Consider the following 23,759-nt stretch of genomic DNA (forward strand, 5'->3'; position numbering starts at 1 on the left):
CCTACTTACCTAGGGCTCAATTTCCCCTTCTTACCAAACCAAACTACACCCTTCATGCGTTAAACCTTTAAGTATACCTAATCAATCACATTAACCTTCTCCAAGTATCGGAATAAGACTTTTGGCGACTTTGAGTTGTCTTCAACCTTTCCCTAATGACCTCACCTTTTCCAAAGAATCAAGCACCAAATCGGTACCCAACAAGGTCATCTCACCCACTTCGAACCAACAAACCGGAGATCTACATCATCTCCTATACAAAGCCTCAAATTATTCCATCTCAATACTTGACTAGTAGCTATTATTGTAGGAAAACTCAATAAGAGATACATGATCATCCCAACTACCCATGAACTCCAACATATAAGCCCTTAACATATCCTCTAGTGTTTGAGTTGTCCATTAGGCTTGCCCATCGGTTTGAGGATGGAATGCGATACTTAACTTCACCTTAATACCAAGACCCCTTTGAAATGATTTCCAAAAGTGAGAAATGAATTAGGTACCATGATCCAAAATAATTGACAAAGGCACATTATGCAACCTTACCAACTCCCGAATGTACAACTTAGCATAATCCTTCGCACTATAAGAAGTCTTGACCCGTAGGAAATGATCTGACTTTGTACTTCTATAAACAATCACCCAAATTGAATCATAGCATTTTCGAGTATGAGGAAAATCCACTACAAAGTTCATGTTTACCTTTTACCACTTCCAAGTGGGGATTTCAATGTCTTGTGCTAGGCCACCCGACTTTTGGTGTTCGACCTTAACTTGTTGGCAATTTAGGCATTCGACCGCGAATTTTGATATGTCCTTTTTCATGTCACCCTACCAATAAAGCTCCCTTAAGTATTGGTATATCTTAGTCGAACCTGGATGAATCAAGTAGGAAGAATTATGAGCCTCCTTCAAGATAAAATCCTTTAGGCCATCCACATTAGGAACACATAACCAGCTTTGGTAATAAAGTACTCTATCTCCCCCTTATGAAAAGACCTCTACTTTATTTTTCTTCACCAACCTCTTTAATTCTACTAGTATGGGGTCAAGATCTTATTTTGATTTAATATCCATCACCAAAGATGATTCGGATTCGTTATGAAAACCATAGCACCATCATCGAAACCACTCAACTTCACCCCTAGTCTAGCCAACTGGTGAACATTATTTACCAACTCTCTCTTCCCTTCATCAATATGAGACACACTCCCCATAGACACCTACTAAGTGCATCAACAACCACATTGGCTTTACCCGGATGATAATGCATACTCATTTTATTGTCCTTAAGAAGTTCAATCCACCTCCTTTGCCTTAGATTCAGGTTCTTTTGGGTGAACATATATTGGATACTTTTTGATCGGTGAAAATATCTACATATACCCCATAGAGGTAGTGCCGCTAAATATTTAGAGAAAATATAATGGCAGCCAACTCAAGATCATGGGTAGGGTAGTTACGTTGGTTCACCTTCAGTTTCCTAGAGGCATAAGTTATAACATTACTGTTTTGCTTCAAGACACAATCCAAACCAATCTTTGAAGCGTAAAAGTAAATGACAAACCCTTCTAATCTTTTAGGTAATGTCAAGATAGTAGCGGAGGTAAGACGATCCTTTAAGGTTCAGAAACTCTTTTCACATTCACCCATCCATAGAAACTTTACCTTCTTTTGAGTCAACTTTGTCATAGGGGATGAGATGGAAGAGAATCATTCAATGAACCTTCAATAATAACTGGCTAGACCCAAAAAGCTCCTAATGTCTGAAGGGGACAATGGTCTAGGCCAATTCCTTACCGCCTCCGTTTTCATAGCATCAACCTTGATCTCATCACTAGACACTATATGACCAAGAAATTCCACCTCTTTCAACCAAAATTCGCATTTACTAAACTTTGCAAACAATTACTTATCCCTTAAGGTTTGAAGCACAACTCTCAATTGATTCGTATGTTCGTCCTAATCCTGAGAGTAAATTAAAATATCATCAATAAAGACCACCACAAAAGTATCTAGGAAGGGATTGAACACCTTATTCATTAGATCTATGAACACCGTCGATGCATTCGTCAACCCAAATGACAACACTATAAACTCAAAATGGCCATACCTTATTTGAAATGTCATCTTGGGAATGTCACACTACCTTACCCTTAGTTGATGATAGCCGGACCGAAGATCAACCTTTGAGAAATAGCTTTCCTCTTGCAATTGATCAAACAAATTATCTATCCTAGAGATCAGATATTTTTTCTTGATGGTCACGTTGTTCAATTGCCGGTAGTCTATGCACATCCAAAGTGACCTATCTTTCTTTATTACAAATAATACAAGAGCACCCCATGGTGAAATACTTGTCCATATGAACTCTTTCTCCAATAAGTCATTTAATTCCTTTAATTTCATTGGGGCCATTTGGTAGGGAGGAATAGATATAGGTTGGATATTGGTGAGAATATCAATACCAAAATCAACTTCTCTTTTGGGTGGGACACCAGGAAGATCATTAGGAAAGACATTGGGAAGCTCATTGGCTACGGGGATTGACTTAAGAGAAGGACTTTCGGATTCGACATCCCTAAGTCAAACAATGTGATAGATGCAACCCTTAGAGATAACTTTTGGGCTGTTAGATAAGAAACGAACCTACCCTTTATTATTGAATCATTACCCTTCTATTCTAGAATAAACTCATTTGGGAATTGAAAATTTACTTGATGAGTCCTAAAATCTAAAGAGGCATAAGATGCATGCAACCAATCCATCCCAAGTATTACATCAAAATCTACCATGTCAAGCTCTATAAGATCACAAGGAATACTTTATACAAGATAGACATGGGACAACCCTTATAGACCGTTCTAGCACTAACCAACTCACCAATGGGGTAGACACCAAATACGACTCTATTAACATCTCAGGTAACACATCAAATCTATTAGTAAAGAATGAAGTAACAAAAGACAAATTTGCATTTGGATGTAACAATACCTACACATCAAAAGAAAATACCTTTAACATACCTTTAATAATATTAGGTGCTTCCTCAACCTCTTGCCATCCATGCAAAACATAAAAGTGGTTGGTGCGTTGGCCACCTCCTTGAGATTGTTGACCATGAGCAATTTGGCCTTAAGGCCTAAAACCACCACCACCTCTACAATCTCTAGCATGGTGGCTTGATTTACCACACTTGAAGTATGGATTAGAGCCGTCTAAGCATTCCCCTTTGTGTGTCTTTGTTCACTTCTTGCTAGAGGGAAAAGATTAAGCACAAAAATTCTCTCTTAGGACCATCGGGTTAGTTCCTTTGTCTTTGTTGAACCTTGGAGGAGGAGTATTAGTTGAACCTTCTCCATAAATCATTTTCCACCTTAGACCTTTCCATTACCACCATAATTGGACCTTTGAGGATTAAATCTTCCACCATCAACTCTAGACTTCTTGAACCCTCTTGACCTCTCCCTCAACTTCTTATCCTCAATTTGTTTTGCATATGTCATAAGTTGAGATATTTCCATTCTTTGAGAAACATGGACGTCTTCCACTCTTTAGATACCAAGCTAGAAACAGCAGAAATGAACTTGCTCATCTTTTCCCTTAGTTAGATACTATAAAAGGAGCGTAATTAGATAACTTAGTGAATTTGAAGGCATATTCCCTCATGCTCATGCTCCTTTGGTGAAGGTTAATGAACTCTTAGATCTCTTCATCCCTTATCTCTAAAGGAAATAATCGGTCTAGGAAGGCACTCATGAACTCTTCCCACTCTATTATCCCTATGTCCTAACCCCCTTTACCCACCCATGGATCATACCAAAACCTTGATACTCTTTTAAGTTGATAGGCCACTAGCTCATCTTTCTCATTCGAAGGAACACCCATGATAGCCACAATTTGGTAGACCTTCTCAATAAACTCCATAGGGTCCTTGTCTACTTTGTAACCATCACACTAATGTGGATTCATTATCTTAAAGTATAAAATCCTAGAAGCTAGAGTATGCACATGAGAAGAAGAAACAATGCCTTCATTATTTTGGTTGCCTATGGCTTGAGCCAATAGTGTGATGATATTTCGGAATTCCTCATGGGTCACTCCCTCCTCATAATGTGGAGCCTCAGGAATTGGAGGATCTTGGCCCTCATCATCAACCCTTGCTCTAGGCGGAAGCACACTTCTTGGAGGCATGATCTAGAGGACATAAAAATATACGTTAGTTAGAGAAAGTGTTAGGACACTCTAGGGCACGACATGAATTTGAAAGAGGTGAAAACTTTCCTAAACAACTCATAGTATTCTATTCATAGTTGTGGTGCGCTTCATAATCATGAATAAGACCCTCTTGACGCGATATGTAGGACTCCAAGGATTATTCAAAACCTCAAGATTTAATTCAAAGTTAGTCACGACCCAAGCCTAGATCCTAGACATGACACGATGAATGAGACACCTAGAGGTACCTCACTCAAACCTGTTAGCATCCATCTAGATTTTCATAGGTAATGACATTCAATAAAAATAAGCGGGAATAAGGGATAATGGGACTAAGGGAAATGACATAAAACAAGGGTCATTCACAACATCAAACATCATTTATTTGTCCAATAATACCTCTACATCTTTAGAAATGGTGGGGCCTAAGACATGTCCCTAGCTCACCCTCAAATGTAGATTAAAACTACGAGAAGATAACCAAAGTATATATAAGTCATAAGCTAGAAAAGGAAAATGGGATGTTGTTCCCGAAATATGGGAACTCACAAACTATGTAGCTTTCAAAGGATCAACTAGACACATGGAGGTGAATGTGGAGCAATGTCATTTCCAACATACCCTCTTATGTTGACATAGGGATCCTACTTATCGGGTAGGGCTCCGTTAACTTCATTCATTTCTTTAAGTTTAACTTTTAGGCTATTTGTGGATCCACTAGACTAAGCCTACAATGGCTTCTATGTTGATGCATAGTTAATGCAACATGAGACTTTACTTAAGGACACCTTAGGTCTAGTCCCCATCTACATGCTACATTTGATGGTAAATCAAATCTCACGGAATAGCCATATATCATAAAAATATAATCATTAGCATAACGTTAGATCACCAAAAAATTGTTCGATAGAATAGCTCATTAAAAACTTTCATTTGATTTAAATATGTGAGAATTGTACTTATCACATAAATAATCCATTCTTTGGCTTAGAAGCCTTTTCATCATCATTGATATCATTTCATCATTCTTTCATTTTATAAGAATCCCTTTAGTCATAAACATTTGCTTTCATAAACTTTCATTTTAGAGTCAAAGCTTTCGATTCATACTTCATTGAGCATATAGTGAAACTAGGTGGGTTCATCTCATTCAACTTTCAAATCATTTAAAACAATGCTTGCATGCATGATACTGGTAGAATGCATCATTTAAGACATCTTTAAAGCAACCCACCACAATACTTTAAAACTACTCCTATGCCTTCATATAAGGACATTGATAAATCATCTATTTCATGTAAATAAGAGTCAATATAAGACAATATAGTTAAATAAACTTCAAATAATAAATAATCTATACATTTGGAGTCATATCATGAAGACCCACAAAATTCATCACTTAAAATTGAAATATTGAGTTTAGAATTGATTTGGGCTCCATGGGTGGAATAACCCATGAATGAGACCCACATACCTTGGTGAATGAAACCCTAATGCATGTTTTAAAGTAATGGAGACTTGATCTTCTTGGAATGAACCCTAGCTTTGTTTATTAGTAGGAAGACTTGAGAGAACTTGAGAGGTTAGGGTTTTTGTTTGAGGGAGTAAATGTGAGGAATGAGGGATTTGGAAGGTTTATGGCCTTTAGATAGGATCAATTCAGAATCCAAAATGACCACACTTCAATATTAAAACACAGGAAAACTCCCAAATGCCTCTTTTAAATCTGGTCGGAAAGGGCTTCATGGGGACCCTTCATGGCCCGTGGTGATCACCATGGTCCATGGTGGTGTCCTATGATAAATGACTTGGGGAAACAATTTTGGAGTTTGTAGGAAGATTCCTTGAACTTCCTCCACGGAGACCTTCACAGTCCATGGAGGGCATCACTGTCCGTGAACCTTAGCCGTGGTGTAGGTCCTGTAGTAGGGTATGTAGAAGTGACAACCGCAGATCACACCATGATCTATGAAGAGCTCTACGGCCCATGGTGGTCATCTGTGGTCCTTGCCTTGGAAAGTTTCTTGGGCTTTGGGGAGGGGTCACCACGGAGGGCATCACGGCCCATGATTCTCACCATGGTCTATGGTCCCTAATCGTGGTGCCTTCCCTGAGGGTCTAAGTCTCTAAATCACTACCACGGTGGCTCACCACGAGGTGTTCTGTACCACGACCCATGATGGCCTTCCATGGTCTATACCTGGTGCTAGTTTTCTGCACTTTCTTTTTTTGTTCCTCATTCTTGGAATTTCAAAATTTCCTGGATCTTACTAAGGATCTCAAGAGATTACACTAGTCTAAGGTTCAACCGGAGTCAAGAAAATAGGATAGAAGGATGCTAACTGAAAACTCGGCAATGACCAATATAAATCACATGGAATTTATACTAGATAGTATCTAATAAATCTCATTCGATATAGATGATCATACCCTACCTCGAGTTCGATCATATGCTCTTCAAATCCACCAAATTGAATCCCACACTATCAAAATATTGATCACCATGCCATTACGGTCATTTCGCACCTAAACCGTATTAATTGGAGAAGGACCCCAAATTTGGTCTTAAACAGGATTGTGGGACCCATACTGGGAATCTCAAAATTACCTCTATAAAAAGGTTCATTTATATTATTGACCTTGTTTCCTAAAATGAGACACAATTTGATTCTCTCAAATGAAGATATCATCCCATGCAAGAAAAACTCCACTTAAGCTAAAGAAAACAGAGATGACAGCCCTTTCATGGAAAAATTTACCTAAAACGATGAGCTCTAAATAATCCCTGAGCAGTCCAATGCATATCCACTAACTTTTAGAACATGATGGACTTTGAATCAGCCAAAAAGGAGGTCTAGAGCTCTCACAATAGTATTTTGAAAATGGGGAAGAAAGATTAAAATCATTGGGGACTGATCTTAAAAGGCTTGAAAACTGTTCACACCATCGCGAGCCCAATGGGTCATGGCCGCTATGAAAAAAAGTGATTTTTTAGATTTGTTCATCTCTATCTTGAGGAAAAGGGTTGCGATCATGATGTACAAAAGGCTAGGCACCATCTAAGGCTCTGATGTTCAATTGGTCCTCCGAATTTATCTGGGACCCTGTGAATATAAACCATATATTAAATTTGAATGTAAATGACATTTCAGACTCAATTGATGAAACAACCATCAGAGGTTGTTTACTAAAAATGTTGATTGAAGTCAACATTTTAACTATTACAAGAAAGAACCCGAATGCCCAAAAAAAAAGATTACCTCGAGACCCAAACCAAAGGTCCTACTAGGCCAAATTCAACATTTCGGAGCTAATGATGCTGACGGAATTTTCATAGGACAACTAATTCTTTAAATGTTTATCAAAGTCAACTCTAGGCCTTTAAGCTTTCCAACATCTCGTCTAAGTGCTCAAACTCACACCAGAAGCCTCAAGACATAAACTAAAGTCGTTCTAGACCAAATTCAGTATTTTAGAGCAACCACGCTGAAGGAATTTCAATATGAGAATGTTTACCAAGAATGTTTACCAAAGTCAAACTTTGGCCAAAACTTCAAAGTAAAAATGCTTAATTGCACAAACTCCGAATGAAAGTCTTGAAACCTGAAAAAATTATCACTCTAGATTTAAATGTCCTTCCGACGCTGATGAAACTGACAGAAATCCCATCAGACATTTGAAACTCCATTTTTTGACTAAAGTCAAGTCTTTCACTTAACAACTTCCCAAGAGAACAAATGAATGAAGTGATGACTGAACGGTCATTTCAATAAAGCCATAAATAACTTAGGCTCACTACATGAAAGCTCTAAATGCTGAAAAAATTGAGAAATGGAAGAAATGACTTGGAGGGTCTTTACATTTAGTCATTTACAAAATAAAATTCCTTACAAGAAAATTGGAAAAAGACCTTAAGAATTGTGGAAAGGTTATCCTTCTAATTTAAAATATTTGAAAGTGTGGGGGTGTTTCATAAACCAATCTAGGCCCTAGGAGTGACACGATAATTAAAATTCTCGAAGAAATCCCAACCAAGCCTCTTAGCATATCATAAGGGTACATATGACATCAATAAAGCAGAAACTCATAAGAAATCCAAGAACATTGCATAATGAGAAAGAAGCAAGAAAACATAGACTCCATACACATATCCAATATGCCTCTTCATGAACTAACATAGGTGGGGACTAGGACATGTTCCTAGATCACCCTCAATCAAAAACGTAATGACATAACATGGGATAGTCTAAATGTATCACCATAGTCTAGGAATGATAATACATAAAAAGATAGACTCGGCTTGCCCTCGAAGCATGAGGATTCACCATACTAGATCACCACAAGGAGGTAGTAAAATCATAAGTAGACATGAGAAGGGTCGATTCACAATAAACCGTAAGAGTATCATGTAAAAGTAGCGGCTAGGATTAGTCAAGTAAATGATCATAAGGGACCATACATATGCGGGATATAACCATAATAGAAAATAAGACCATGCGAGATATAACATTGAATTTTGGTGTCTCCTCATTCAATGGAAAAAGAGAAATATACTTGCCAAGGTAGACTCTACCCCACTAAGCGGGTAATCATGAACATGTGCTATATGTGGATCCACTGGCTAGACCATATTAGAAATAATCCTATGGTGGCAACGCAGTTAAGGGACTAAAGATTTCTACTAAGGACCCCTTGGGTCGAGTCCCCACCTCAAAGTCCTCTCGGTGCTAAGTCAATAACCCATGGAATTTATATTATTATCATAAATCATACTTTTCATAAATCATAAAATTATCATGTGGAAAGACAATCAAAACCTATCAATCCAATTTATAAAATTTGTTCATAAGAATATCTTATTATCATGTGATTCATGTAATGTGGGGGTAGGCCTTTCGTAATTATAAATATTATTTTATAAGGAGTATCATTAGGGTCTTAAGTCTCCATTTTGGTTCTTAACACATACTTTGGATAAGAATTTAGAAGAAACTTGAAGAAATTTTAAATTTTGATGAAGAACTTTGAGATGATTGCTTGCTTATTTTCAATGAAGGTTTGAGATCCTTTGTAGAGAGAGAATTTTTATAATTGATGAATTGTGAAAGAATGAGGGAGAATAGGGGGATTTTGGGTGGTTAATAGGGTGAGATTTAGTCCCAAAAATATCCAGGTTAATTAACTAATAAGTAGGAAAAAGTCCAAAGTGCCCATACTCAAAACCAAATTTGGCAAAAATAATTCTCCAGGTATGTGACGCGGACCTAGTCCCCAGATCCCATTTTCATAAATTTTCCTCTCCGTGACGCGAGGACATCACAGGGTCTAGTGTCTCATAATTTTCCTGCATCAACATTACATGCTCAAGTCCACGACGCAAACTTTCTCCCTATATCCATTTTTTGCAGATATTCTCTTGGTCCACGAAATAATCTCTATTAAAATGGTACGAGGTGTTATATTATCTCCCCCTAGGAACATTCTTCGTCGAATATGGTAGAACTATCTTAAATAGAGTAGAGTGCGTAGCTAACAATCAAGCATGAATGCAATAATACAATTTAATGAACATTTAAAGTTGGGTACATGAGTATGCATACATGTAATAAGACATAAAGAGGTTGGAATGTAGGAGTTTGGAGTATTCAAACATGAATAACTAAAAACCTTATCTGGAATAGAAGGAAAGAGATAAGGATATTATTTCCTCATGTCCGCTTCCGCTTCCCATGTAGCACTTTCAACTTCTTTTTTCCACCACAAGACTTTAACATAAGCAATTTCCTTGTTTCTTAGTCTTTTAACTTGATGGTTCAAATTTCAAACGAAACTTCCTCATAAGTCAAGATTTCTTCAACACTCACACTACCCAAAGGTACAATGGTATTGTGTTTACCAACACATTTCCTCAACATTGATACATGGAATACCAAATGAACCGAGGCTAACTCCTATGTAAAATCATGTTCATAGGTCACCATACTAATACGTCTTAGGATCCTATATGGGCCTACATACCGGGGACTAAGCTTCCCCTTCTTTTTGAAATGTATTACCCCTATCATGGATGAAATCTTCAATTAAACCCAATCTTTCACATCGAATTCAAGTTCTGTTATTCTAACATCCGAATAGGACTTTTGATGACTTTAAGCAGTCCTTCACCTCCCTTAAATAAGTTTGATCTTTTCCAAGGCCTCAAATACTATCTCGGGCCCTAACAAGGCTCCCTCTCCCACTTCAAACCATCCAATAGGTGATCGCCATCTCCTTCCATATAAGGCTTCAAATGGTGCCATGTCGATGATCGAATGGTAAATATTATTTTATTCAAATTAACTAAAGGTAGGTGATCATTCCAATTCCCTTTGAAATAAAATACACAAGCCCTCAACATATATTCTAGAGTTTGAATCATTCTATAGGCTTTTCCATTAGTTTGAGGGTGAAATACTGTACTTAGCTTAAATTTGGCGCCAAGACCCTTTTGAAAGGATTTCCAAAAGTTAGAAGTGAATTGAGTACCACGATTCAAAATGATGGAAAATGGAATACCATGTAACTTTACCAATTCCCGAATGCACATCTTATTATAATATTTTGCACTATACGAAGTCTTAACCAGTAGAAAATGGGATGAATCGATCATTATATCCACTACCACCCAAATTGAATTATGTTGCTTTTGGGTATGAGGCAAGCCTGTTATGAATTCCATTTTCACATCCTCCCACTTCCAAGTAGGAATTTCTATATCCTTGGCTAGACCTCCCGGTCTTTGTTGTTCAACTTTCACTTGTTGGCAATTTTGACATTCTGCCACAAACCTTTTTATGTCCTTCTTCATACCATTCCACAAATACACTTCCCTCAAATCTCTATATATTTTGGTGAATCCTAGATGTATGGAATATCAAGAGCTATGAGCTTCACTCAATATCATTTCTCTTATGCCATCAACATTTGGAACAAATAATTGACCTTGGTAATAAATTACTCCATCTCCCCTTGTGATAAAAACCTGAATCTTCTTATCAACCACCAATTTCTTCAACTTAACTAAGGTTGGATCTATGTCTTCTTTTGCTTTTCCATGATGATTCCAAACCATTTTGAACAAGAATATGACCTTTATTAGAGTTACTCAACCTTACCCCCAAGCGGGCCAATTGGTGCACATCTTTAACCAACACCTTCTTATCATCTTCAGCATGAGCAACACTATTCATGGATAACCAACTAAGAGCATAAACAACAATATTTGCTTTACCCGGATGGTACAATGCATATATCATAATCCTTTAACAAATCAAGCCACCTCCTTTTCCTAAGGTTCAATTCCATTTGGCTAAACACATATTGCAAGCTTTCGTGATTAGTAAATATGTCAACATGCACCCCATAAATATAGTGATGCTAGATTTTCAAAGTAAAAACAACCACAACCAATTCAATATACTGAGTTGGGTAGTTTTGTTCATGCACTTTTATTTGTGTGGAGGCATATGCTATGACCTTGCCAGGTTGCATCAAAACACAACCCTACCCAACCCGTGAGGCATCACAATATACTACAAACCAATCCTAACCTTCTTGCAATATCAAAATAGGACCCGACATAAGACAATACTTTAATGTTTGGAAACTTCTTTCACACTCATCTGACAATTGGAACTTGACCTTTTTTTGGGTCAACTTAGTCAAAGGCAATACAATAGATGAATTTTTTTCTATAAGCCTTCTATAATATCCATCAAAGCCAAAGATACTAAGAATATCTGAAGAAGACAATGATTTAGGACAATTCTTTACCACCTCTATTTTCTTTGAATCAACCATAATACCATCACTGAAAACAATGTGACTAAGAAATGCCACATACCTCAACCAAAATTCACATTTTCTAAACATGGGGAATAGTTGCTTATCCCTCAAAGTTTGCAACAAAATTCTCAAATGATCCATATGGTCTTCTTCACTTCAAGAATAAATTAAAATATCATCAATATAGACCCCCAAAACATGTTTAGGTACGGTTTGAAAATCTAATACATCAATTCCACAAAAATAGCGGGAGCATTCGTCAACCCAAATGAAATAATTAAAAACTTAATATGGTAATACCTTGTACGAATTGCCATCTTGGGAATATTATATCCCTCACACTTAATTGGCAATAACTGGACAAGAGATCAATTTTGGAGAAGTAACTTGCACCTTGGAGTTGATCAAACAAATCATCTATTCTCGGAATAGGATACTTGTTCTTTATGGTGACCTTATTCAATTTCTAGTAGTCTATACATATGTGAAGTGACTCATCCTTCTTACTTACAGACAACACGGGAGCACCCCATGGTGAAATACTTGGCCTTATGGAAAATTTATCTACAACCCTTTCAATTGTTCCTTCAAATCCGTAAGTTTCACTAGGGCCATACAATAAGGAGGGGTAGAGATTGGTTCGGTGTCGAGAAGAAGATCTATACCAAAATTAATTTCCTTTTCAAGAGAAATACCAGGAAAAACATCAGGAAACATATTAGGGAATTCATTTATAATGGGGACCGACTCAATAGTAGGGGCTTCAAAATTTATATACTTAACCCATACTAAATGATAAATACATCCCTTAGAAATTATTTTTTTAGCTTTTAGTAATGATATGAACCAAACCCTAAATACCGAATCAGTACCCTTCCACTCAAGAATCAACTCATTAAGAAATTGAAATTTCACCATACGGGTTCTATAATGAATGCATAAGAAGCATATAGCCAATCCATGCCATGAATGACATTAAAATTAGTCATGTCAAGTTCAACAAGATCACATGAGATTATTTTATACAAGATTAACATGGGGCAATTTCTATAGACTCTCTTCGCTAGAACCGAATCACCAACGGAGGTATAAACTGAAAAGAGTTTCTAGAAAGATTTTGGGACATATATCAAATCTTATAGTAGGTTAAGAAGTAACAAAAAAAATATTGCACCTGGATTAAGTAAAGTAGAAATATCAAAGTCAAAGGCCCATAACATACCCATAACAATATTAGGAGATTCCTCAACATCTTGTCTAGCTTTGAGTGAATAGAACCTATTATAGCATGGGCCACCTCCTTGTTGAGATTTTCCACTTTGAGTAGCTTGGATTTGAGGATTCTCTTCTCCTCCATTGTTTGTAACATTAGGACTTAAGGAGAAATTGTGACCCACTTTACTACATCCAAAACAAGTATCCATACCAATCAAATATTTTCCTCCATGGTTTTTTCCATACTTGGAACACTTAGGGAGAGTAGATCCATAAACACCACCACTTTGAGCCTTAGGGTTGGGAACTCTATATTTGTCAAATATTTGGCCAGAAGCTTGTTAAGAACATGACTTATGCCGAGCAAATTGAAGGAGAGAAGCTTAAGGAAAGAAATGCAAGGAAGTCCAATAAGGCTCATGTTGAAGGTGTGTTTTCTCATAACAAATCCGATGGTGGAAATGGTTGTTTTTGACAAGGCCAAAAGTTTCAAGGTTAATACTATTCAAACACTCCGCCTCAAAAATTTGAGAAGGATAAGGGGCAAAATCCTAAGGCATAAGGTGGTGTTAGTGGATCTACTCTTCCTAAATGTACCAAGTATAGGAGAAATCATGGAGGTAAATGTTTGGTTAGCATAGGTGCATGCTTTGGATGTGGTAATATGGGGCATAAGATCTCCAAATATCCTAACAAGGAAAGAGAAGGGCTTCCTCAAGTTGAAAAAACTCCACTAGGTGGCGGGTTAAAGACCCCATAAGTCGGAAAGTCAAAACAAAAGAATAAACTTTAGGAAATAGGCTAAAAGGGATTTTACGATTCCACCTATGAGTCATAGGTGCTTCTATGAGTGTAGGATTGACTCATAGAAGTTATGATTGAGGTTGGTAATTTGTTTAAGGAAGGAAGCGAGTCCATGAGTCAAGTTACGACTCATATAAAGTATTACGAGGTGTAGAAGTGACTCACAGAGGGAGTTTAGAGACTTCGTCCTTAGATTTTCTCAAACTCTACATGATGGGTTCCTTCTACAAATCGTAGAAGGGTCTACAACTCATAGAGATGAGTCATAGAAAAAGTCCTAAGCATCAGTTCTTAGGGTCTTTCTCAAATCCTACAAGATGAATCATTCCTATGACTCGTCGACCCTTCTACGACCTGTAACGAACAATTGTAGGGTTGTTCAGCTTAGATTTTAAGAATGGCTTTTTAGTCATTTCCCATGTTCTATTATAAAAGTGTGGTCATTTTGGAACTAAAATCTACCCTATCTAATAACCTTAAGCTATTCCAAACCCATCATCCTCACACTAAGTCTCAAACTCACAAAACCCTTCTCTTCCAAAGCTCCTCTCAAAGTCTTCTTCATCTAAAGCAAAGTCTAGGATTCATCAAGAACAAGTCTCCATTTTCAAGCTTACATTAGGGCTTTATTTCCAAAGGTATGTGGGTCTTTATTCCTGAGTTCTTTCACCTATGGAGCCCAAGTATTTTCTAACCTAGTAGATCAAATCTCAAGTTATGAATTTTCTATAGGTTTTCATATAATGATTCTAAATGCATAGATTATTGAGTATTTGAACTTTATTTACCTATGTTAGCTTATATTGACTCTTAAAGGTGTAGAATTGTTGATTTATCAAAGGTCCTTATGTGAAGGAATGAAAGGTGTTTCAAAGATAATTGGTGGGTTATTTCTAGCATATTTTAATTGATGCATTCCATCACTTTCATGCATGTTAGCATTGATTTTAATGATTTGAAGGATGAATTGAATAGAACTCACCTAGTTTTACTATGCTTTCAATAAAGTTTGATTTGAAAGCTTTTGACTCCAAATGAATATTTATGAAAGTAATGTCTATGCTCAAAAGGGAGTCTTATGAAATGAAATAATGATGATATGATATGAATAAATGACACTTTATGTGATAAGAATAATTCTCACATATTTGAATCGATAAAGGTTTTAATAAGCTATTACACCGAATGTGATGTTTGAATTCTCAAGGTATATACTATGACTATGTTGAAGTAAAACTATTCTTTAGGATTTAGTTATCACAGAATGGGGATGTGAGGTCGGATTAGGTAAGAGAATCCTAGTAGAAACTCCCTGTCTTATTAACTATATGACAACATAGGAGCCCTTGTAGGCTAGGCTAGTGGATCCACATATGGCCATCTAAAGTGAAAGATAAAGAAATGAATGAAGTTTTATGGAGCTCTACCCGATAAGTAGTCTCCCCGTGCAAACATAGGGGGTTATGTTGGATTTTATGTAATAGATCACATGATCTTAATGTCGGTTATAGTCATCTTCCCACAACTGAATATTTGAACTGCTATTTACTTGATTAATCATGCATGCATTCTCTTATGTATTTTAGTTTATGAATGTCTTATTGTTTGTACCATGTCGCATGCTGACATACTTAGTACATTCAAGATACTAACACATATTTCTACCTATATGATATCACCATGTAGGGATCGGTGCTCCTCATCATTCTCCCCTATGTGGCTTGCTCAGATTAGTTTGAAGGTTACTTGTGGTGAGTTTTCATGTTTCGAGAATAACATCCCTTTTTATTCTAGCTTATGTTATGTAAAACATTAAGAATTCTATTGTGGCTTTTTTTGATACTTATTTTGAGGGTGAGCTAGGGACATTTCTTAACCCCCGCCAAGTCTATGAGGAGAGATATGTTTGGACTTAAATATATGATAATCTAAGGTTGATAATGACTTTTATTCTATGATGTTCTCCCTTATTTCATCTTTCCCTTTTTCTTCTGCTTATTATTAATTGTCATGATTGATGAAAGGCTAAATAAATGATAAGAGGCTTGGGCAAGGTACCTTCAGGTTCCTTATTCGTCATGTCATGTCTAGGCCCTAGGCTTGGGTCATGAATAACTTGGTATCAGAGCTTGTTGAATAGTTCTTGGAGTCCTACATACCATGTTAAATAGGGTCTTATTCATTTTTGTTAACAGTGCTACAATTATGAGTAGGAGGCTATAAGGCGTTAGTAAAGTTTCCCTTTCTTTCATGATTCATATCATGTCATAGTATTATCTTAACAATTCCTCTAACCAATGAATCATTTTGTTCTCTAGATAATGCCTCTGAGAAGGGTACCTCCACCTAGAGCAATGGTTGATAATGAGGACCATGCTCTTCCAGTTCCCGAGGTTCTACACCATGGGGAAGGAGTCACACAGGTGGAGTTCTGAAACATCATCACCTTGTTAGCCCAAGCCGTAGACAACCAAGTTAATCAAGGTGTTGTCCTCATATTTCTTAAGTACCTACTCTGGCTTCAAGATAATGAATCCACCTAAGTTTGACAGTTCAAAGGTAGATGAGGACCTTATGGAATTCATCGAGAAAGTTTATTAGATTATGGCTATCATGGGAGTTCCTCCAAATGAAAAGGGAAAGCTAGTGGCCTATCAACTCAAGGGTGCAGAAAGGGTTTGGTATGAGAAATGGTTGGTTGAGAGGGGTAAAGATATGGGGCCCAGACAGTAGGAAGAATTCAAGGATACCTTCCTGGATCACTTCTTTCCTTTGGAACTAAGGGAGGAAAGAACTCAAGAGTTTATCAACCTTCACCAAGGGAGAATGAGTGTGAGGGAGTATTCCCTCAAATTCACTAAATTATCTAAGTATGCTACTTTTATGGTCTCATATCCAAGGGCAAGGATGAGTAAATTCATCTTTGGTGTTTTTAATTTGGTGTCTAAGGAATGCAAGACAGCCATGTTAGTCAAAGAAATAGACATCTCCCAACTCATGACATATGCTGAACAAATTGAGGAAGAGAAATTGAGGAAAAGATCAAGAGGGTTTAAGAAGGCTAGGGTTGATGGTGGAGGGTTCAATCACCAAAGTTTAGGTTGTAGTGGGGTTGGAAAGTGCCAAAGTGGTCAATGGGTTGTGGGGCAAGGTTCCTCCAAAACTCCTCCTCCAAGGTTCAACTAGGACAATGGTGCTATACCAATGGTTTGAAGAAAACTTGACCTATCAAGAGGTCCCGATTAAAATTTTGGACCGGTAAGTTAAGATATTGAGGAACAAGGAAGTTGCATCCGTCAAAGTCCTTTAGAGGAATCAATAAGTTGAAGCGGATATGATGAAATGATAACCTCATCTCTTTCACTGTACACAAGCCTAAGGTACTAAGTCACTCATGCTCAAATTATTTAAGACTCCTCCATTCAAGCTTTTCCTAAGTCTTCTATATACATGCATGTTCATGAAGTTGATTGTAAATTAATATTTTATGTTAAGTATGAAAGTCTCATGGTCTATGCATGTTTATGTGTCACTACATTCATGTTGGGTTGCTAGTCCTCATTTTGTGCCCTTTTTGTACTAGTCGAATGTCATTCAAGGACGAATATTCCCATGGAGGAAATATTATAAGGCCCAGTAGGTTGGAACGTCAAAATAAAAGAATAAAATTTGGAAAATGGACTGAATAGGCTTCTACGACTCTATATATAAGTCATAGGCTCTTATACGAGTTGTAGGACTGACTCGTAGAAGTGATGATTAAAGTTGGGAATTTTGTTAAGGAAGGAAGCGAGTCCATGAGTCAAGTTATGACTTATAGAAATTTTTACTAGTCGTAGAAGTGACTTGTAGAGGGAGTTCAAAGACTCAATCCTTAGGTTTTCTCAAACCCTATAAGATGAGTTCCTTTTACAAATCGTAGAAGGGTCTACGACTCATAGAGATGAGTCATAGAAAAAGTCCTAAGAGTCACTTCTCAGGGCCTTTCTCAAACCCTACACGATAATTTGTTCCTACAACTTGTCAACCCTTCTACGACCCGTAAGGACCAATAGTAGGGTTGTCCGACTCATATTTTAAGAATGGCATTTTATTCTTTTCTATGTTCTATCAGCAATGTGTGGTCGTTTTAGGATAAAATATACCCTATATAATGACCCTAAGCTATTCCAAACCCCTCATCCTCACACTTAGTGTCAAACTCACACAACCATCCTCGCAAAGTCTTCATCATCTCAAGCAAAGTCTACGATTCATCAAGACTAAGTCTCTATTTTCAATCTTGCATTAGGGCATATTTCCAAGGTATGTGGGTCTCTATTCCTGGGTTCTTCCACTCATGGAGCCCAAGTGTTTTCTAACCTAGTAGATTATTGAGTATTTGAAGTTTATTTATCTATCTTAGCTTATATTAGCTCTTAAATGCATAGAATTGTTGATTTATTAAAGGTCCTTATGTGAAGGCATGAAAGGGGTTTCAAAGTGAATTGGTGGGTTGTTTCTAGAATTTTTTAATTGATGCATTCCATTAATCTAGTGCATTGTATCATTGATATTAATGATTTGAAACATGAATTTAATAGAATCCACCTAATTTTACTATATTTTCAATAAAGTTTGATTTAAAAGCTTTTGACTCCAAATGAACATTTATGGAAGCAATGTCTATGATCCAAAGAGAGTCTTGTGCAATGAAACAATGCTGATACAATATGAATAAAGGACTCTTTATTTGATAAAGAAAATTCTCACATATATGAATTGATAAAGGTTTTAATGAGTTATTCTATCGAATGTGATGTTTGATTTCTCAAGCTATATGCTATGACTACGTTGAAGTATTAAACTATTTTGTGGAATTAATTTAGCACCAAATGGGGGCATATAGGAGGGATTAGGTAAGGGAATTGTAGTAGCAACCCCTTGTTTCATTAACTATGTGCCAACATAGAAACCCTTGTAGGCTAGGCTAGTGGATCCACGTATGGCCATCTAAAGTGAAAGCTAAAGAAATGAATGAAATTTGAAGGATCTCTACCTAGAAAGTAGTCTCCCTGTGCCAACATAGGGTGTTTTTCTAGATTTCATGCAATAGCTCACATGGTTTTAATATCGGTTATAGTCATCTTCCCACAAATGAATGTTTCAAATGTTATTTACTTAGGTTACTCATGCATGCATTCACTTATATATTTAACCTTATGAATGTCTTAATGTTTCTACCATGTTGTATGCCTACATACTTAGTACATTCAAAGTACTAACAGATAATTTTGCCTACATAATATTACCATGTCGGGACCTGTGCTGCTCTTCGTTTTCCACCACATTTATAGCTCAGATTAGCTTGAAGGTTACTTGTGGTGAGTTCCTATGTTTCGGGAACAACATCCCCTTTTATTCTAGTTTATGTTATGTAAAATATTAAGACTTCTATTATGGCTTTTCTTGATACTTATTTTGAGGGTAAGCTAGGGACATGTCTTAGCCCCCGCCAATTCTATTAGTAGAGGTATGTTTAGACATAAATGTATGATGATCTAAGGTTGTTAATAAATCTTGTCTACAATGTTCTCCCTTAATCCCTCTTTCCCCTTTTCTTCTGCTTGTTATTGATTATCATCACCAATGAAAGGCTAAATGAATGCTAAGAGGATTGGATGAGGTACTTGCGGGTTCCTCATTCACCGTGTCACCTCTAATCCCTAGGCTTAGGTCATGACAGCGGGCTATGCCAAAATAGGTTCTATGCCCTTCAAGTTAGGCAAGAAGTTGAGGAGTATTTCGATATGGTTATGGGTATGTTGAAAGTCTTTGACTTTGATGTTTATCTATTATTAGATCCTTCTGCTACTCTATCATTTGTTGCTCTTTATCTTTCTATGAGATTCATTGTTACTCCCGAGATCTTACTAGAGCCTTTTTGGGTATATACTCTAGTTGGTGATTCAGTTATGGCTAAAAAGATTTATAGAAATTGTCTAGTTTTAGTTGTTCATAAAGTCAATTCCGTTGATCTAGTAGAGCTTGATATGACCAATTTTGATGTTATTCTTAGTATAGATTGGCTTCATGCATGTTATGCCTCTATATGTTATAGAACCCATGTGGTTAAGTTTCAATTTCCTAATGAGTCAGTCTTAGAATGGAAAGGTAGTAATTTCGTATTTAAGGGTAAATTCATCTCATGCCTTAAAGCTCAGGAAATGATTTTCAAAGGTTACATTTATCATATAGTTCGGGGTTAGAGATACTAACTCTAAAACTCCTACTTTTGAATCGATTTCAGCTATTAATGAGGTTTTGGAAGTTTTTCCCGATGATCTCCCATGTATTCCTCCCGAAAGGTAAAATAGACTTTGGTATCAATCTTCTCCCCGATACTCAACCTATCTATATTCCTCCTTATCGAATACCAAAGATAGAATTGAAAGAGTTAACGGATTAGTTGAAGGATATGCTAGATAAGGGTTTCATTCGACCGAGTGTCTCTCCATGGGGTGCTCTGGTTCTCTTTCTCAGAAAGAAGGATTGTTCTCTTTATATGTTTATTGATTATCGATAATTGAACAAGGTCACAATTAAGAATAATTATTCCATTCTAAGGATTGATGATTTGTTTGATCAATTCCAAGGATCAAGCTACCTTTCAAAGATTGATCTTCGATCGGGTTATCATCAACTTTGAGTAAGGGAATGTTACATTTTGAAGAAGACCTTTAGAGCTTGCTATGGTCACTTTGAATTCTTGGTTATGTCTTTTGGACTAACAAATGCCCCTGCAGCTTTTATAGATTTGATGAACAGCGTGTTCAAGTTATACTTGGATATATTTGTGATTGTCTTCATTGGTGATAGTTTGATCTATTCTCAAAGTGAGGAAGAGCACGCCGATCATTTGAGGATTGTTCTACAAATTCTCATAGGCTGTTAGTTGTATGCAAATTTTAGTAAATGTAAATTTTGGTCAAGGTTAGTTTCTTTCGTTTGTCATATTATTTTTGGTGAAGGAATTATGATTGATCCAAAGAAGACCGAGGCGGTTAAGAACTTTCCTAGACCATTGTCTCCTTCTGATATTTAAAGTTTCTTGGGCTTAGCTGGTTATTATAAACAGTTTGTAGAAGGTTTCTTTTCCATTGCATCACCCTTGACTACTTTGACTCAAAAGAAGATGGAGTTCCAATGGTCTAGGGTATATGAGAAAAGTTTCCAAGAGTTGAAGGATAGGCTTACATCTTCTCCGGTATTGACTTTACCGAAAGGTTCCAATGGGTTCTTTATGTATTATGATGCTTCATCGGTAGGTCTGATAGCTTATGCTTCAAGATAACTTAAGGAACATGAGAAGAACTACCGAACTCATGAATTGGAGTTAGCGATGCTAGTATTTGCTTTGAAGTTGTGGAGATACTATCTATATGCTATCCATGTGATTGTTTTCACCGATCACAAGAATTTGCAATATGTGTTCACTCAAAAGGACTTGAACCTTCTATAAAGTAGATGACTTGAGTGGTTGAAATATTATGATATGAGTGTGATATACCAACAGGGTAAGGAAAATGTGGTTCCCAATTGTCTTAGTAGATTGTCTATGAACAATGTTGCACATATTGAGGATGAGAAGGAAGACTGAGTGTGGGATGTGCATAAATTAACATGTTTTAGTGTTCGATTTGTTGATTCTGAAGATGGTAGTGTTATTGTACGAAATTGTTCTGAATCGTCTCTTATGGTGGATGTAAAGGCAAATCAAATCGAATGACTAAATCAGCTTATTTTCTTCCTGTTAAGACTTCATATTCAGCCCAAGACTATGCTAGATTATATAGCCAAGAGTTTTTTAAGATTCATTGTGTTCCATTATCTATTATCTCAAATCAAGGTACACAGTAAATATCTCAAGTTTGGAGATCCTTCCAAAAGGGTCTTGGTACTCAAGTGAAACTTAGTACAACTTTTCACCCCCAAATAGATGGTCAGGACAATCGTACCATTTAGACATTAGAGGACATGTTAAGAGCATGCATCATTGATTTCAAAGGAAATTGGGATGATCATTTGCCATTGCTAGAGTTTACTTATAATAACAATTATCATTCTAGCATTGAGATGGCTCCATTTGAGGCTTTGTATGGTAGGCGGTATAGATATCCAATCAATTGGTTCGAGGTTGGTGAAGTTGCTTTTATAGTACCTGGTTGGTATTTGAGGCTTTGGAGAAGGTTAGACTCATTAGATAAAGATTGAAAATAGCCCAAAGCCGACAAAAGTCTTATTCAGATGTGAGAAGAAGGGAACTTTAATTTGAAGCTAATGATTGGGCTTACTTGAAGATTTTATCCATAAAGGATATGATGCATTTATGTAAGAAAAGGAAAGCTAAGTCCCTTCTATGTTGCCTCATATCATATTTTGAGGCGAATTGATAAGGTGGTTTATGAGTTAGATTTGCCTTCTAATTTGGTATCGGTGCATCCGATGTTCCATGTGTCATTGTTGAGGAAGTTTGTTGGTAATCCAAGCTCTATTATTCTATTGGACAATATTGAGGTTAAAGAGAGTCTTTCATATGAAGAGGTTTTGGTTGAGATCTTTGACCGACAAGTGAAAAAGTTGAGAAATAAGGAAATAACTTAAATAAAAGTGTTATGGATGAACCAAGAGGTTGAGGGTGCTACTTGGGAAGATGAAGTCTATATGATGTCCCGATATCCTCATTTCTTACCTTCACTGCCTAGTTGAGGTATTTAGTTTCTTCATGATTCAATCAGCTCAAATCTTAACTTTCAGTTGTTCTCATGGTTTCATATGTATGATGTCCATGAAATGAGTTTTAAGTCATGTTTTGGTTTGAGATTAAAGATTTCATTTTTATGCATTATCCAGATGTTTGCATTCATGTTGGGCTGTTACATTCCTTTCCTATTCCATTTATGCTAGCTTGAGTCCCATTCGACGACAAATATTCCTAAGTGGGAGAGATCTTAAGACCCCAAAAGTTAGAAAGATGGAAAAAAAGGATCTCATATGAATTACCAAAAAAATGTTGTAGCTATTGGCACTAGGTGGCCTTCATGAAACCCACTATAGGCCATGAAAAGGAACACAGTCCGTGACGATCCATTGTGGTCCATGCCACCAATTTAGATTCCTAAGGGGCAATCATGAGAGGCCACCACGACACGTGGTGTGGTTCACAGATTGTTATGGCCTCCGTCGTGACCATCTACTGCAAGCCCTTATCATGACCATAAGGGTGTCAATTGAGGAACTCCTGAAACCCTTCTTGCAACCCCCAAGATTTTAAGACCAAGTCTACCACCATAGAATACCATGATGGACCATGGTGCCCATGAAGGGCCATGGTGGGTCTTGTGGTATGCAACCTTCCATAACCCTTTTTCCAGAAATCCTAAGTCTCTCACCACGAAGGGCTTAACGGCTTGTGGTGATGGTCTGTGTTGGGTTCTGGATTCAGTTTTATTGAAGGGTATTTTGGTCATTTTTTATACATTCATTAATTAATGTGGATGAGTTTTGGACTAAATTCTCGCCTATTAACTATCCTAAAGTCTTTTAACCCTCTCATTGCCACATTATACCCCAAAATCCAAAACCTTTTCTCCCAAGTTTTCTCTCAAGGTCTTCTTCTTCCTCAAGCAACTCAAGGCATTTCTTTAAGGTCAAGC

The sequence above is a fragment of the Solanum dulcamara genome, chromosome 10 (assembly GCF_947179165.1).
Source record: "Solanum dulcamara chromosome 10, daSolDulc1.2, whole genome shotgun sequence".
Classification (NCBI taxonomy): domain Eukaryota; kingdom Viridiplantae; phylum Streptophyta; class Magnoliopsida; order Solanales; family Solanaceae; genus Solanum; species Solanum dulcamara.